Source organism: Podarcis erhardii (assembly GCF_964252035.2).
Source record: "Podarcis erhardii genome assembly, chromosome: 10".
NCBI lineage: Eukaryota > Metazoa > Chordata > Lepidosauria > Squamata > Lacertidae > Podarcis > Podarcis erhardii.
Window position 1 is genome coordinate 74,479,892 of NC_138500.1, and position 16,067 is coordinate 74,495,958.

Genomic DNA, 16,067 nt, shown 5'->3' on the forward strand with positions numbered 1-16,067 from the left:
TGGTGCAGCAATAAAATCGTTGGTGCATTTTCAAAGCTAAACAGGGTCTGGTATAGTTTCAAATTGGATGCGGGAACCGCATGCTGAGATTCCTACATTGCAAGGGGTTGGACTAGATTTCCCTCGGGGGTCCCTTCCAACTCTACAGGTCTAAGATTTTTTGGCCTTTGAGAAATGCAACAGGCACAGGGACATTGGGCCTGCTAAACTTATTTAAAATGCCTGTTGTAATAGAAAGGTCTTTGTCAGGCACCTGCCATTCAGCAGGGAGGGGACCTGCCTGGTCTCAGTGGGGAGGGAGTGCCACAGAATCTGCCCCACAAACCCGAATGCATGGCTTGTGGTGGATCTGAGCCACTGATGTTCCTGAGGGAGGCTGGTCAGCTGAAGACCCTGAGAGGGCTTCTGTATCTTGAAGAGTTAGACAGGAGGAAAAACTGCCCCCAGCAGCAACTTCTCCCACCAATGCACCACCGTGATGGGAAAATGGGGGGGGGGGAATTCTACCTGGATTGTGCCGTAGTCCTGGGGGTGCCAGACAAGTTCAGAAGTTGATGTTTCCTTGCTGAACTATAACCAACCATCAGGCAAAACAAGGCTTACTTTCACCTGGGTCAAAGACTGAGTTTGGCACACACATGCACACAGCCCTTAACACATTTGTTTTTAAAGGCCATAAAAAGTAGGCAATCTATCATTTGAATACAAAGCTTAATTTTTTAATATTTTTATTGATCCCTTGTGTTTTATTTTAGTCCCCTTCCTCTTATGTTAGCAAGGCAGGCATGGTATTAGCCATGGAGCCAACCATCCACACCCACACCCACCCCCTAACTCGCCAAGTTCCTCTGAGCCTCTGGTGTGACTCTTTTGTAGCACTAGCACTGCTGAGCTGGAGATACCAAGAGTTTCATGAGTGGGTGCTTAGTTTCCCCTTTCCCATATTGCTAAGGAAAGGCAGACCCCACAGCTCCTCACAGCTCCAAGATCTGCATGTCAAGCACTTCGCACAGGAAAGGTTCTCCTCGGCGCCAAGATATAAATATAATAATTATGGAAACTGTGACAATGATCAGGCACATACCAGAGAGTAAGTCCTATGGAACTCAGTGGGACTTACTTCTGAGTAAAACTGCTTGCGATTGCAGTATAAGACTACACAGTCTTTGCCCAGTTACCTGGGAGTAAGCTCCATTAAATAGCATGCGACTAACTTCTGAGTAGACAACTTGCAGAATAAACACTCCACAAGTTTCCTAAAAGATTGCTGGCTGCTGAACCATTGCAATTACAGAATTTAAAGTGAGGTTTGATGGAGGGTTGATCTCTCCACCACTTTTAACTTGTTATGTACTGAAGTTCTCACCCTGGGCCAGCAAGGGGATACTATAGATAGTTATGCAAATGAAGGATCGAAAGTGACGTTCAGTGATTGAATAGTTTTAGAAAATGGCAACAGTTACATTGTTCTGGAGCTCTATATAAGCAGGCTGGCTGAGCTCCTCAGTCAGTTCTGTTCCAGCTTACAAATAAAGAGCTGCTTTGGAAGAATCCATGTGTCGTCTGATATGTTCGCCCACAACTTAACACAATTCATCTCTGAGTTGTGGAGGGGAGGAAAAAGGATGACGAAGAAGAAGAAGATAAAGGATATTCCCCATACCCATGCATCCACCCACCCCAGCACATGGAAGGGAGAGGTCTTGTTCATTCACAATACCAGTCAATACCAGTGTTTATCTGGTGTAAACAAGACTGCAGCTCCTTTGCCGCTTTCTGGACTGCCAGGCAGTGGGGTGGCGGGGGGCAGCAGAGGAGAAGGAGGAGGAGGGGGATGCTTCAGCTGAGATCCCTGCCTTTCAGGGGCCTGGGTCCCTTGCAACTCTCCCTTCCTTAGACTTAACAGCAAAACTAGCAGCTGACAGCAACAAACATGCACACTTTCGAGTTTGCTTGGAGGGCAGCCTTTCCTCCCACTTCCCCTCTCCAGGATTTCCAACTGCTCTCTCCCTCTTGCAAATAAGATGGGGAACCTTTCTTCAGAAGACTCTCACCATTGCAAAACCAGACGGGATCCCATCTTTGGAGGAGGGTCGCTCACTTTTAGGAAGGGCAGGGCTGGGCATGCAAGCCAACTCCATTCTCTTCTTTCTCTTTCTCCTCTTCACGCCCACTCAGTCACTCACCCACAGAGCAGAGAGCCACTCTGCCTGAAGCCCAGACAGTGCAATGGCAGGTAGGCTAGGAGCCTCAAAGCACCCCCACCCCGGAGGCGTCACCCAGGGCAAAAGTCCTGGCTAACCCTCCCCCCCCCTTCCGATACTGACAAATGCCATCTTTGTAACCTGGCATTTACTTCCTCACAACTCAAAGAGGGCATAATGAAATAAGCATCCGTCAAAACATGAGCCACAAGTGACTGACAGAAGCTTGGACTAAATAGCAGTCTGTGTTGCAGGAAGTCCAGGCACCACATGTGGCCTTGCGCTTTCACAGATGGAAGCAGCTTCCTAGACACAAGCCATGTACAGTCATACCTCATGTTATGTTTGCTTCAGGCTGAGCATTTTCAGGTTGTGTCCTGCGGCGACCCGGAAGTACCGGAAAGGGTTACTTCTGGGTTTCGCTGCTCGCACATGCGCAGATGCGCAAAATGATGTCACGCACATGCACAGAAGCAGCGAATTGTGACCCACGCACGTGCAGGTGTGGGTTGTGTTCTGCTCATGATGCAAACGGGCCTCCGGAACGGATTCCGTTCGCATCCAGAGGTACCACTGTATCTATTTGGACAGACTGTTTAAATCAAATCCCCCATCCCAAGTTCTTAAGAGAAATCCATGGCAAACTCCAGTCCTTTCTTCTTGGTTGAGATCTCTGAAATCCAATCCCCAATCAAAACTGCAGCAGACTTACAGCACAATCCTGCGCATGCTTACTCCAAGAGTACTCCAGCTGATGGTGAAGCTCACACACAGCCGCATGGATTGCAGCCTAAAATCATTGCTGCCCCTCTGCAATTCTGAAGGACTTACAAGGGAGAGGGAGGGGGAAATGCCAGGATGCGACACCTTGAAGGTGACCTGAACACAGGAGGTCACTTGAAACCTCAGCTGTTATACGAGCTCTGATTCCCACCCAGAGTCAGATTCTAGTCTCATTTACAGTGATATAACACTGTTGGACCCTATTTACGTGTCTGCATCTGTACGTCTATGTCTCCAGTGCTGATCAAGGAGTCACGGAGTATGTCGATACACCCAACTTCCTTGATGATGTTTTATTTAATGACATTTAGGAAACATGGGCTGTGAATTTTCTTTCCACTGCAGCCAAAACACAAAAAATAATTTTAATAGCAATATACTCAAGTCATAATTGCAGCATTTATTTCATATATTACTCCTGTGACAGCACTAAGATTGCAACGTAGCCTTGTTTATCCAGTCAATGAACAGATTTTTTCATCACTTCATACAAAATGATTTCATAACATGCAACACATGGTCAATGATAGTCCCCACACTATCTGTTAAGACTTATTCTCCATTTAATCACACTCAAAAGCTGAACCCACATATAGCTTGGAAACGAGGATCCAGATTTTGGTTTGCCCAACAGGACATTTTTCTTTGTTTATTTTACAAGAAGGCAGTGATACAAGTGCCAATGAAAGGTTGTTATATTCTCTGAAAGAGCAGGCAACATTCCTGATGCATTTTCTTTGACAGTAAGTCAGAGTGTTCACTGTTGCCTTGGCAGTCAAGTATGATTTGAATGCTGTATTTTATCTTCTTTTAATGCTTCATATTAGCTGCATGATTCCTCTTATGGATGAGTAATTGTGCCCTCTTGGTTAAATAATTCCCTACACACAGAGACATAAATGGGGCAGGGATGGGAAATCTTGCAAGGCAGTGCTGTCATGGCACACATTTTGTGCTGTTAGACATTGTGGGAGGCTCAGTCTTCTGCCATCAAAAAGGAGGAGGAGGAGGAGGAGGAGGAGGAGACCCATAAGATCACTACTCCTGCTTTGGCACAACTATTTCATGTTGTTCCTTTAAACTTTAAAGTATAAATTTGTTAATGGAATTACTAAATTGTGTGTATGCTGTGAGCTTTCTTATCTTTGGGCAAAGCAACAGGCCAGGGCAGTCAGCCTTGCGAGCTGGAAGCCCGAGACTTCGGAGAAAGAGAAAAGTACATCAGAAGTAGAAGGCCACAGCTAGCGGACGTGTCGAGGTGCAGCTTTATTTAAAGTTACCTGTTGCCATGCTATTGCTTCTGCAGATTGGAGCAGGTTTGTAGGAACCAATGAAAATGCACACATGGGCTGATGGCACTGTGTTTATGTGAAGCATTGTAGAGAAACCATAGAAATGTGAGCCTCATCCCTTAGGATGGTGCGCAGACTTTGGGTGTTAAGCTGTGCCTTTCTTGCTGCTGTTTGAAATAAACCGTTTACTCCCTTTCCGCCCCTGGTAGTGATTTATTGGCTTTTGGTTCACCCCAGGAACAGTGGCCTTTGCCCCCACTTCACAATAGCAAGGTCTGTAACAAGGTCTGGAGGGTGAGTTGATAACAAAGAAAGAATCACCAGTCTACATGGGGCGTAGAGAGAGATGTCCCAAAGGCTCTTCTGTGCACTGGCAGTTATGGGAGGGGAGGAATCTTTTGATATAACTGAGGTAGAAGAGCGAACCCAGTTGTCTCCCTCTTGACATAAGATTAAAATCAAACTTTGCACTTTAATAATGGATGGGCTAGCAGGGGTTTGGAAAACACATTTTTATCTTCATTAGTGACAGACAAAGATTTTAATGTTGGGCCTTTGCTAATAATCATCTGAGTTGCGTAACCAGAACCGCTTATGCTATTGTTATGATGTCACCGATACACACGTTGATACTATTATAGCTGGGCAGATCAGGCTACATTATCTTTTTTTGCCGCTTCGGCCAAGTAACTTGAGGCCACAGCACTATTGACTTAGCACTACCTCACCAGGAAGCATCTGTTCGGCCTCGGACTGTAACTGTAGCTTGCTGTGGAGATGCTTCTTTTGTAAGAGCTTTTTGTTTAGCTGCTGACAACGAGAATCTGCCGCAAAACATTTTCCTTGCATCTTCGCCTCTTCTGCCCAGTCCGAGGGCACAGGGCATTCATTGTCTGCCTCCATTAGATCCCTGAGGAATTGTTTTCCAGCCCACCATCTCCAAGGCCATGGAATATTCTGGACTTCAGATATTGGGAGAACCACGGTAAGAAGACTACCTACTGTCACCTTTTGGTCCCCCCCTCTTCAGGATGTGATAATTCCACAGTATGAATGCCAGCCCCAAACGTGGGATAAGCAGCAGCATCCTGGTATTCACGATGCATCCGTTTCCTTGCTCCGCTTTGCTCACCTGCTTTGGAAGTGTGAGGGAAAACACTCCTTTCGACCAGCCTGAGCCCAACTGCCTGGCCGTCGCGGAAGTACAAAAAGTTGCAACCGACTCTGCTATAAGTGGGCAACCAGCTGCAGAAGCCGTCCACCCCGAGGATCCTCAGGGCCACGAGGCTGGAGAAGGAATCTCCCCCCACAGACATGGCACAGAAAAAAACAGCAGCCTAAGAGCAAAGAGCAATTCAAGCAACCATGTGGCTGCCCAGTCCGTGCCTGGGGCTCCTGGTGCATCAGCACTGCCTGCAGAAGGGATGGGCTGCGGTGAAGTCACTGTCCGTACACAGATACCCCGACCATCCATCATCGGAGTGCCAAAGGTGAGTGCGAGCGGATGGTCTCCTTGGCCTCTTTAATAGGGCAAAGTGCATCGTACCACAAAATAAGTCCATTGCTCGTATTGATCAGAAGGCAGATGAGGCAAGAATAAGGATAGATTTTTGTAAATAGCAGAATATGACAGCCCTTGCTTCCCTGAGCTGTGAAAGGAACCCTTAAGGGATGGATGTAAATAAGTCCAAGCCTCTTGAGTGACTTATTTTTAAAACGGATATCTCACCATTTCACCCAAAAAGAAGCCCTGGGAAGCACAGAAAAACAACAATAAAAATGCAGTTACAGATAGGTAGCCGTGTTGGTCTGCCATAGTCAAAACAAAACAAATTCCTTCCAGTAGCACCTTAAAGACCAACTAAGTCAGTTCTTGGTATGAGCTTTCGTGTGCATGCACACTTCTTCAGATACACACAATAAAAATGCAGTCAATTGTTTTCATCTCAGGAAATAGGGCCACTATATCTGCCCCAGGAACCACAACCTCCTTTATTAAAAACAAAATAAAAAAATTCCTTCCAGTAGCACCTTAAAGACCAACTAAGTTAGTTCTAGGTATGAGCTTTCGTGTGCATGCACACTTCTTCAGATACACTGAAACAGAAGTCACCAGACCCTTCTAAATAGTGGGAAGGTGGGGAGGGGTATTACTCAGAAGGGCGGTGGGAATGGTTGATTGGCAGATAGCTGTGGCAGATAGCTGTGATGAGCCTGTTGACGACTCTTAACGACTGCAATAGGTCTTACAGGAAAAAGCAAGGGGTGAGAAGGTGAAAAATGGCTTTGTCATGTATAATGAGATAAGAATCCAGTGTCTTTGTTCAGACCAGGTCTCTCCATGGTTTTAAGTTTGGTAATAAGTTGCAATTCAGCAGCTTCTCTTTCCAGTCTATTTCTGAAATTCCAGTCTATTTCTGAAATTCCAATAGACTGGAAAGAGAAGCTGCTGAATTGCAACTTATTACCAAACTTAAAACCATGGAAATCAGTCTATTTCTGAAATCAGTCTATTTCTGAAATTCCAGTCTATTTCTGAAATTCCAATAGACTGGAAAGAGAAGCTGCTGAATTGCAACTTATTCTCCTGGGCATGGTCGGCCAATTGGTGCCAAAGAAGGATAGAACATTTTTTATGTATGCAACAACAGCAGCAAGAATACTCATCACGAAGTATTGGAAGATACAAGATTTACCCACCCGGGAAGAATGGCAGATGAAGTTGATGGACTATATGGAACTGGCGGAAATGACTGGCAGAATTCGAGACCAGGGAGAAGAGTCGGTGGAAGAAGACTGGAAAAAGTTTAAAGATTATTTACGGAAATATTGTAAAATTAATGAATGCTAGAAAAATGTTGGAATGAAGTTATATGGCTTTAGTAGAAATGTTATAAGGAATTAGGTATAAATAGATTAATAGAGTATTAAAGGAAAAAATAAGGTTAGAATGTGCTAAGATAATTATAGGATAGAAAACAGAGGAAGATGGAAAGGAATTGCTGAAACAATTAATAGAAGTGGAATACAAAAAGGGAGGTGTGAGGAGGTCGCGGAAATAAGTGAATGAAAGATAAGATATTGAAATTATTTGATGTGTTTTAAACTGTTTTTGTTTTGTTTTGTTAGTTTAATGTGTTAGTGTTATGTTGTGTTTTTGTATTGTATTGTATTGTCCTTCTTTTTTGTAGTGTTTAAAAGTAATAAATATTATTAAAAACAAAAAAAAAGTTAGGGCAGCAGCCAGAGGTCCCAATTCCTGTGTGGGCAAAGCAAACAAGGTCGCTTCATCTTCCCTGTGGTTCTATTTCCCGGACTCTATAAATCCATCATAATGCTTCCCTAATGCCCACAGAAATTTACCAATTGAAATGGAATGTAACACAATCACATGACGTCTGATGTGCAAAGAGCAGCCTCAAGAGCATCTCCTGATACTGTGAGGGGCCAGATTAAGAGGCTGCTATCAACAGTATCAATAGCTCCCCTCACCTTTATAGAGAAACCTTGCAGTGGGTACCTGAAGATGACCCCAAACATCTGGGTGCCTGAAGTGAAGGTCAAGATCTCTTCCCCATCTCCACCTGCCCTGTTTCACATACAGAAGCAGGTTGGACAGGGAGTTTCCAGCAGCCATTAATCATCTAGTTCCTGCCAAAGAGAGCAGTTTAACCATCTGGAGTAGCCTGGCAAAGAGCAATATCTGGAGGTGGCGTGGGGAAGAGCGGCTTTGATTGCTTTGGGGGCCACTTTCAGACTGGGATTCTCTCTCTTTGGAAGCTGCTGTGCTACATCCTGGCAGGGAGGTCAGCCCAGTGAAGTGGCTTAAAATCAATCAGTTCTTGTTAATTTAGGATAACATGTCCAGCTACGACCAGATTTTGCATTCTCTTCCACAGCCACATGTGCAGCCTTGCAACCAATGATCGCGGCCTCATAACCGTGCTGCTAGGAGGCAACCATAGCTTAGCACTAACATTGTGCTGGGTCCTCAAGGGACCACCATTATCCAAAGACAATCCATCCTGATCTTTCCCCACTCCTCACAGCATGTGCCTGTCAATTACAATGCTCTCCCAATAGGACCTCATCCTACATTTCATCTAAAAGGGGAATAAAATTCAAATGTGAAAGGATAATGAACTAATTAACCACGTCTTCCAGCTGACCCACCCCAGAGGGACATGTTCTGAAATATTTAGGAGCATAATGAAGATGAATGAATTTAGGATTTGCCCAATTATTTTTTCTAGCTAAATTAGTATCAGACAGAGTCCATCTGTCGTGGATGTCATCCACTCTAAATCTGATGCAAATTGTAATTTTAAAACCCCTTCAATTCACAACTATTTTAGGTACAAATTAACTTTGTGATTTGAAGCACTAAGTTTAATTCTATTGTTTCCACCACATTCATTTGGATAAAAAGCAATTAGGGACAGATGTTAATTTTCAAATCTTTTAAATGTGGTAAATAATTATACTTGAGAGGGGTGTAGCTACGCCACTGTAAGTCATGATCCAGTACTATGATAGAAGATAGTTATAATTAATACTGTATTAATAATATTCACTTTTGCAGTGAATAGAGATGATTCTTTACAAGACAGTAACTCACTGTGGTGTATATGCAATCCTAGGCGATTATGGCCTGCGAGTATAGGGCGGTATATAATTTCAATAAATAAATAAAATAAATGGCACCCTATGCGAGGCCAAAATTTGACATGCACCCCCACCCTTGTGCCACCTTCCCGAAGTCAGATCGGGGAAAAGGCGGAGGACTCAGGACCCTGTCAGAACCCCTCCCCTTCCCAAAGCTTAGTAAGAAGGAGACCTGGGGGTTCGGAGAGGCAGGAAGGTGCCCACATGACCCCTGTGCTGGGGGGGGGCAGCGGTGCTGCTTTAAACAAGCCTCTTTGCAATCCCTTGTGAAGTCAATGGGTCAGGCAATGCAATGGGCTTGAGGCACAGTTTGGTTCACCAAGCTGAGAGGGTCTGCAGGGGGTGCAACAACAGTGAGAGAGGCGGGGGGGGGGTGGCATTGTACAGGGTGCCACTGAAAATGGAAAGCCCAAAGTCTGCCTCTGGTTTGGTATGAGTCCTCCTTGACCCGGCACACTTCTGGGATGATGGTAATGGCTGGAAAGGTCTTTTGCCAGCAGCCCCTGCCTGCCTGCTTGCACCATGATCTGTCCAGCCCCTTCTGACCCTGTCATGGGAGCTGCTCTTGCCCCCCCCCCCCGTAAGCCTCTCTGCCATCCCCTCCGTCTCTCGCTCTGGGGTGGACTAAAGGGGTCCTCCTTCAGTTTCTGGGTGATATGGCTAGGAGAGCAGCTGCCACAGTTTGCCTCTCTGACTAGACATGCTCTTTAAAATGAAGGGGAAAGCGGAAATGCTGCTTTTAATTTGATCATCACTTTGATATTTTTATGAGCAGGAAGTCTATAACTTTGTATATTCATAAATTAATTGCCGGTGCTGACTTTCAAAGCCCTAATTGGCCTTATACAGGGTGAGTCCTTTAAAAGAGGTTCCATGAATACAGAGTACACGTGTTCCACGGGGCCTCTTTTACAAAACTCACCCTGTACAAGTTTACTTTGCAAATCCCCTTCTCTCATGTAAGTCGCTGAGCTCAGCGCTACAAGCCCCACCAGCGATGCTGTTATTATATTTGTCCAAGCCAGCTGGAAAGAGATGGGGCCTTCTCAGGTCTGGTGTCAAAATTGTAGCGTATCCTCCGGTGGAGGTCTGATGCGCTCTCTCCCTCTGCCTCTCTCTGTCCACTTCTAGGTTGGTGGAAACTTATGCCACCACCACTATGTCTATGTCACGGCTAAAAATTGGCCACTGTTTCTTTAATGCTAAAAGAACTAAGTCAGCATGAGTCAGCTGCCTACAATGACTCATGCAATCTTTCACCAAATTGTACCTGTATATATAGAGTGGTCAATGTTAGTGTTTGGTGTGGGTTGGTTGGTTGGATGGTAGAAAGCTGGTTGCGTTTGGTGTGTGTAAAAGCTGTCAGTCGTGGTTGGAGAAGATGACTTTTAAGAATAAAAGCAGCATTCTGCAAAGTACTCTTTCTTAAGGACTCTTTGTGCCAACTAGGGTCTGAGGACCAGACAAAGGAGGTCAGAACCTTTTTCTTTTACAATCACTGACAGTCTAAACATGTGAGACACTGTTTTAAAGGGCAGCGTTTAAACATATTGGATTGGTTTCTTGCTGCTGTTATCTTTAGTATTGCCTCACGTTTTGTATCGGTTTAACTTTGTATTGGTTTCATATTAGGCTGCATACTTTTGGGGGGTTTGCTTGATTGTTTTAAACAGAAGAGCAGGGTAAAAATTGATGACGGTGACAAGGTGTCACATTTACGGGATGGCCATAATGAAGTCCTGAAATATCTAACATTTTGAAAATAAACTGAAGGAATTTCCCCATGGTCAGAGAGAAAACCTGGGTTAACCTAGGAATAGAATTGTTCCTTCCTGATCCTAATTGCTGTGGTTTCATCACAGGACTTCCTTCCTCATGAGCAACTGGGAAATGTCTGCTGTCTTTGCACCTCTTCCTAACATTTGAACAGTGACTGGTGTAGCTGTATCCTCACAGCATTCCTTTTTTCTATCCTGAATCTATTTTTTTAAAATAAAGTTCTGCAAAATGTATGCACTGCTCACATCGTGGACCAGAGAAAAGCCAGCTCTGGAGCATGCCTGTTGGTTAGCATCTGTGATATCAGTAAAAACCAGGGCCTTTTTATATAGGTAGAAAAAAGGTGGCAGTACCCACCATAAAGTTGTTACAGTAAGTGCCACACTTTTGACATTTGGGGAAAGAGGTGCCTGTACTGCATACCCTTGAGCACCCCAGAAAAAAAAGCACTGGTAATAACTGTCGTCTCCTCCATTCTGAGTGCCTGGAACAATTTGCAACTGATTTTTAAATGATTGTGCTTGGTCTTCTCAAATGAAGAATGAACAAATAAAATGCATATCACTTTAAAAAGTAAAGAAAGAAAGGTCCACCTGGGCATGAGTTGGAGAGGCAGCTGAAGCAGCCACTGCAACCACCGTTAAAATGTTATGTCTGTCTGTCTCAACCTTTTGGTCTTTAATTCAGGGCTGACAGGGAAAGTTGTGGACCAGCCAGCTATTCCTAAACATTGAACATAATATGGGGTATCACTGATGCCAAATTTTTCTCCTTAGGACTTCCTCTTTCATTCACAGTCCTGCCACATGTCTCCATAGTCCTCCACAAACACAAGTCCTTAAGTCATTTACTTCCCTCATCCAAGGCACTGCATATTGTGAACTGAAGTTCAAGCAGAGGAGGATGTCCCAGTCAGAAGCCAAAGGTGTAAATTTGACACACATGGAGCCAGGTCTTTAACGTTAGCGAAGCACCCAGCAAATTGGCAGCAGGTGTGCAAACACTCCTCTCCCAGTGTGTGCAAGGAAGAGTGTGGTGCACTTGGCTCCTGGGTGGGACTGGAGTCCTTTGAGTTGCACAAATTGGGCAAAGGCGCTTAGGGATTTAATCTAAGGGTGGAACTGAAACACCAGCTACAGCTCTCTCTGGAAGATTACTGGAATACCACTTCCTACCCCTCTTCAGCTTTGTGCACTGATTTCCTTGGTCTGATGAGCTTCAGATAGTATTGTTATGAGCTGGGGGCGAGGGAGGAAGTAGGCTGTTTGTGAGATCCTTCTAATCCCTGGATCCAGCAAATGTTAAAATATAAACCAGGCTAGCTTCCCGTGTTGAGGTGATAACCTGGCTGATGGCTTATTAGAATGGTAGAGTTGGACGGGACCCCAAGGGTCATCTAGCCCAACCCCCTGCAGTGCAGGAATCTCAGCTAAAGCATCCATGGCAGGTGGCCACCCAACCTCTACTTAAAAACCTCCAAGGAAGGAGAGTCCACAACTTCCTGAAGGAGATCATTCCATTGCCGAACAGCACTTACTATCATAAAGTTTTTCTTGTAACTTGAAGCTGTTGGTTTGAATCCTACCCTTCAGAGCAGGAAAAACAAGCTTGCTCCCGCTTCCATGTAACAGCCCTTGAGACATTTGAATATGGCTATCATATCTCCTCTCAGCCTCTTCTTTTCCAGACTAAACAGACCCAGCTCCTTTGACCATTCCTCATAAGGCTTGTTTTCCAGACCCTGGATCATCTCGGTCCCCCTCCTCTCTACACGTTCTGGCTTGTCAACATCTTTCTTAAATTGTGGTGTCCAGAACTGGACACAGGACTCCAGGTGTGGTCTGACCAAGGCAGAAGAGAGTGGGACTATGACTTCCCTTAATCTGGACACTAGACTTCTGTTGATGCAGCCTAGAGTAGCATTAGCTCTTTTTCACTGTCAGACTCTAGTATGACAAAGGAACTCTTCCAAGGATGGGCCAAGGAAGATGAAGGAGTGAGCTTGATTCTCAATGGATGGGGTCACCAGGGCGAAACAAATCAGTTTAGCATTCACTCTCTCTCAGTGGGGTTACTTTCTTCCTTAGAGCCATGGTTTGGCCATGGTGAGGGCACAATGACTCTCCATTCAAGGTGGCCTACAGGGGAGAGCCCTCCCCCTCCTCTGATTCCATTATAATGTGCATTTTGCTGCTATATAATAAACTACGAGTTATCCACATGTAACCATTATAACAAAGACCATTTAATACAATGTAAAATCATCCATCAGGCTATTGCCAATCCTTTAATTACCAGTGGTTTCTGGTGGCAAAATAAAAAGTTTCTTTATGCCCAAAATACAAATGCAAGAGGCCTCAAGGTCTCATAAAAGGACAATATTGTGCTCATTTTGAAAAATTATAGAGAAGAATTCTGGATATGTTTTATGATAGATGTATGTGGACTTATTGTAATGTGTTCTTCTAAAGCCCTCATTATGAAATGGGAAACTGCTGGAAAGATGCCTAGATGTATGTTCCATCACTAACTTTAAATTCAAACCAGGTGTATAGAAAGGGTCATCAAAATGTCATGTGGAGCAGTCAGTCACCCTCCGCTCAATCAACATGTGAGAACTGGTAGATCAAATACATGCATCTCATTGAGAGGTAATCGCCACTTGGCAGCCACTTACATAAGTAACTTTAAAAACCCCAAACCCCAGTTTTTCTCTGGCAGGAGCAATGTACATGTTACATATATATCTGCATAGACTGAAGAATTTATATTTCCTAAAAACCAAGCAGTTATAAAACAAAAAGGGTGTGAGGTCCTCTCTTGGAACAAGGGAAAGAGGTTTAAGCCAATGGCGTAAACTTGTGAAGGACATGTCACTAAATGTTACAATTTGATCTGATTTGGTTCACTAATGCAAAAAAACTTTAGCAGAATTCCCCCCCTCCCAAATGCAGATGTTACTTTTCCTGAGCTCTCTGGGTTATATCCAACTAAGGCTGCAATCCGAAACCCACTTACCTGTAAGCCCCACTGAATTCAATGGGGCTTCTGAGTAAACATGGTTAGGAAGGAGCAGCCTGTCCCATTTCACCATCTGAGACGAAATGGGAATTTGCCCCTCTCTGCTCCCCACCCTGCTGCAGAATAGCCCCCCTCTCGTCGACCTCAGGAGCAGGCCGCAATGCTGAGACGCTTGTCTTCTCTGGCCCTGGGCGAGGAAGAAGAGCGGCAATGCCACGTGCCAGAATGCTGGTGGGGGCATTCTGCCGTCGCCAGAAGTGGTGGGGCAGGCAGGGCTCTGCCTCTTGTGCTTCTGCTGCCCGATGCAGCTGCTTCAGCCCGCCTTACGGGGGGGGGGGGGTGGAGTCAGCTATCTTTCTTCCTCTGCAGTTTATCTCTGTGTGCCTTAGCTCTCCTTTCATGGTGGACAAGGTGGAAGAGCAGGGAAAGCAGACCGCTATTGTTCAACAGTCTGAATGTTTTGGTGTTGAGCACAGTAAGGGCTCATCCCTACTTACTTTTTGCCCCACACTTTCTAGCCATAGGTGTGTGCTTTCCTGATCCATGTCAAAGTGATTTATTTATTTTTGCCCTGGCACTTTCCTCAGGAAAACCTGCTCTTTAATGCTAAATCAGAACAAATGGCAATTGGGTTTCCTACAAATTCAGCAGTAAAGAGTGATTTTTTTGCAGGAAAGGAACGGGGCAAAAAAAAAAAAAAAAAAGCAAAAGCCCTCAGACAGGGAACTTTAAACCTGTGCCTAGAAGTGTGGATGAGCTCTAAGAAGATCTGAGACTTTGAATATCCTCATGAATGAATATGTTGTCTGTGCACCATCCCTTGCCTTCTTTGCCTTATAATGTGGTGGTGTCAGTAGAGGCTAAGCAAAAATGCAATGGCATTACTTGACTTACCTCCAGTATGTTCTTATTAAGGTAGAACAAAGACTGGCACCAAAACAGTGGTGTTGGATGACCACCATTATTGATATTTTGTACAGTTTTGCAAGAATGTTTTCTGCAGAAACTTCTCTCAAGGTCCGGTTTATTGCTAACAAGAAATGGTAGATATACAAACTCCTGCCAACCATTTTCAACACCAACTCACAAAGCTCTCGTAAAACAGTGCAGACGGCAAAGAATTTGATGGGTGATTTTGCATCATTATTCCTCCCCACTTAAGCTTGGCACAAAAGATCTGAGCCTTATTCTTTCAACAGTTAAAGTCTAGAGTTCAGAAACTTATGCTGTGGTTGAAGTAACATGTGGGCACCTGGTATGACTCTTATTGTGACCTAAGAAGTGACTGCAAACACAAGGGGAGGGGGAGGCTATTACACAAGTCGGCTTATTGCTCTAAGGGCAGCTGCACATGGAGAAGCCAAGGTGGAAGGCAGTCCCCAGTATGGCCTCCTTGCTGGTCCTGTCTGCAGTCCCAGTAGCTGGCCACATGGTCATACACTGCGCCACCCAGGAAAAGCTCTGCTTCAACCCTGCATGCTCAAAATCCCCACAAAAGAGTTCTCCCACTCTTCCTCACAAGGAGGGTTGATAAGCAACACCATTTAATGTTCTCCAGATGAGCCTGTCCGATGAGACAGAGTGGGTGGCCTACTGCAGACTCATACTTACTAAATGTTACTTAAAATGTTACTTTGGAACATTTTAAGCATTTGTGCCACTGGTTTATGCGCTACCTTCTTATGTCTCAGAAATACCATGCAATTTCACTGGGCTCTGCTTCAAGTATAACCAAGGGCTCCATCCTGCCCCGAGGGGCTTACAATCTTTAATTTGACACAGGGAGGGAACAGAGGAAGGTTGAGGTCCGGGGTGTATCCTGAGTCCTACTGCAAGACATAAGCCAGGGTCTGTGGGTTTAGATTTTGGGATTCCCGGACATTTCCCATCTGTAACCTCTTCCTCTCTTTTTGCAATAGGGTAATGAAGGTGATTCTATTAGAATTCCCAAGTGAATGTCCAGCAGGGAGGGAGGGGGAAGAGAGAAAGCGGAATTCTGGTGGAGACGGAAGGTTGGAGGAGGCTTGGAAAGGGAGAGTGAATGTTGGGGGGAGGCAGTTGAGAGTCAGTTGAGAGTGGTGGGTCCTAGAAGGGGGGCACTTGGTGGGGGACCTGAAGCTGGGCTGGGCAGCTCTTCAGGATCAGTAGTCCAGTCATAGGATCAAGTGTGCCCATCAGTGATCATGAGAGGGAACTCTGAAGGTAGGAGGAGCTCCGAGGTCTAGAGGAGATGAGTGGCATAGAATTATTATTATTATTATTATTATTATTATTATTATTATTATTGTCACCCACCACAGGTGCATGTGTCTTGGCTCCGTGG

General features: G+C 44.9%; 1 protein-coding gene across 1 annotated transcript in view; it reads left to right on the forward strand.

Annotated features, from left to right (window-relative positions):
* The first annotated feature begins 15,863 nt into the window (after window positions 1-15,863).
* FAM107B (family with sequence similarity 107 member B) overlaps window positions 15,864-16,067 on the forward strand; it is a 113,413-nt gene continuing 113,209 nt past the window's right edge. Inside the window, exon 1 of the mRNA XM_081879232.1 lies at window positions 15,864-15,946. The gene's annotated coding sequence lies outside the window, so the exon portion shown is untranslated. The remainder of the gene's footprint in view (window positions 15,947-16,067) is intronic.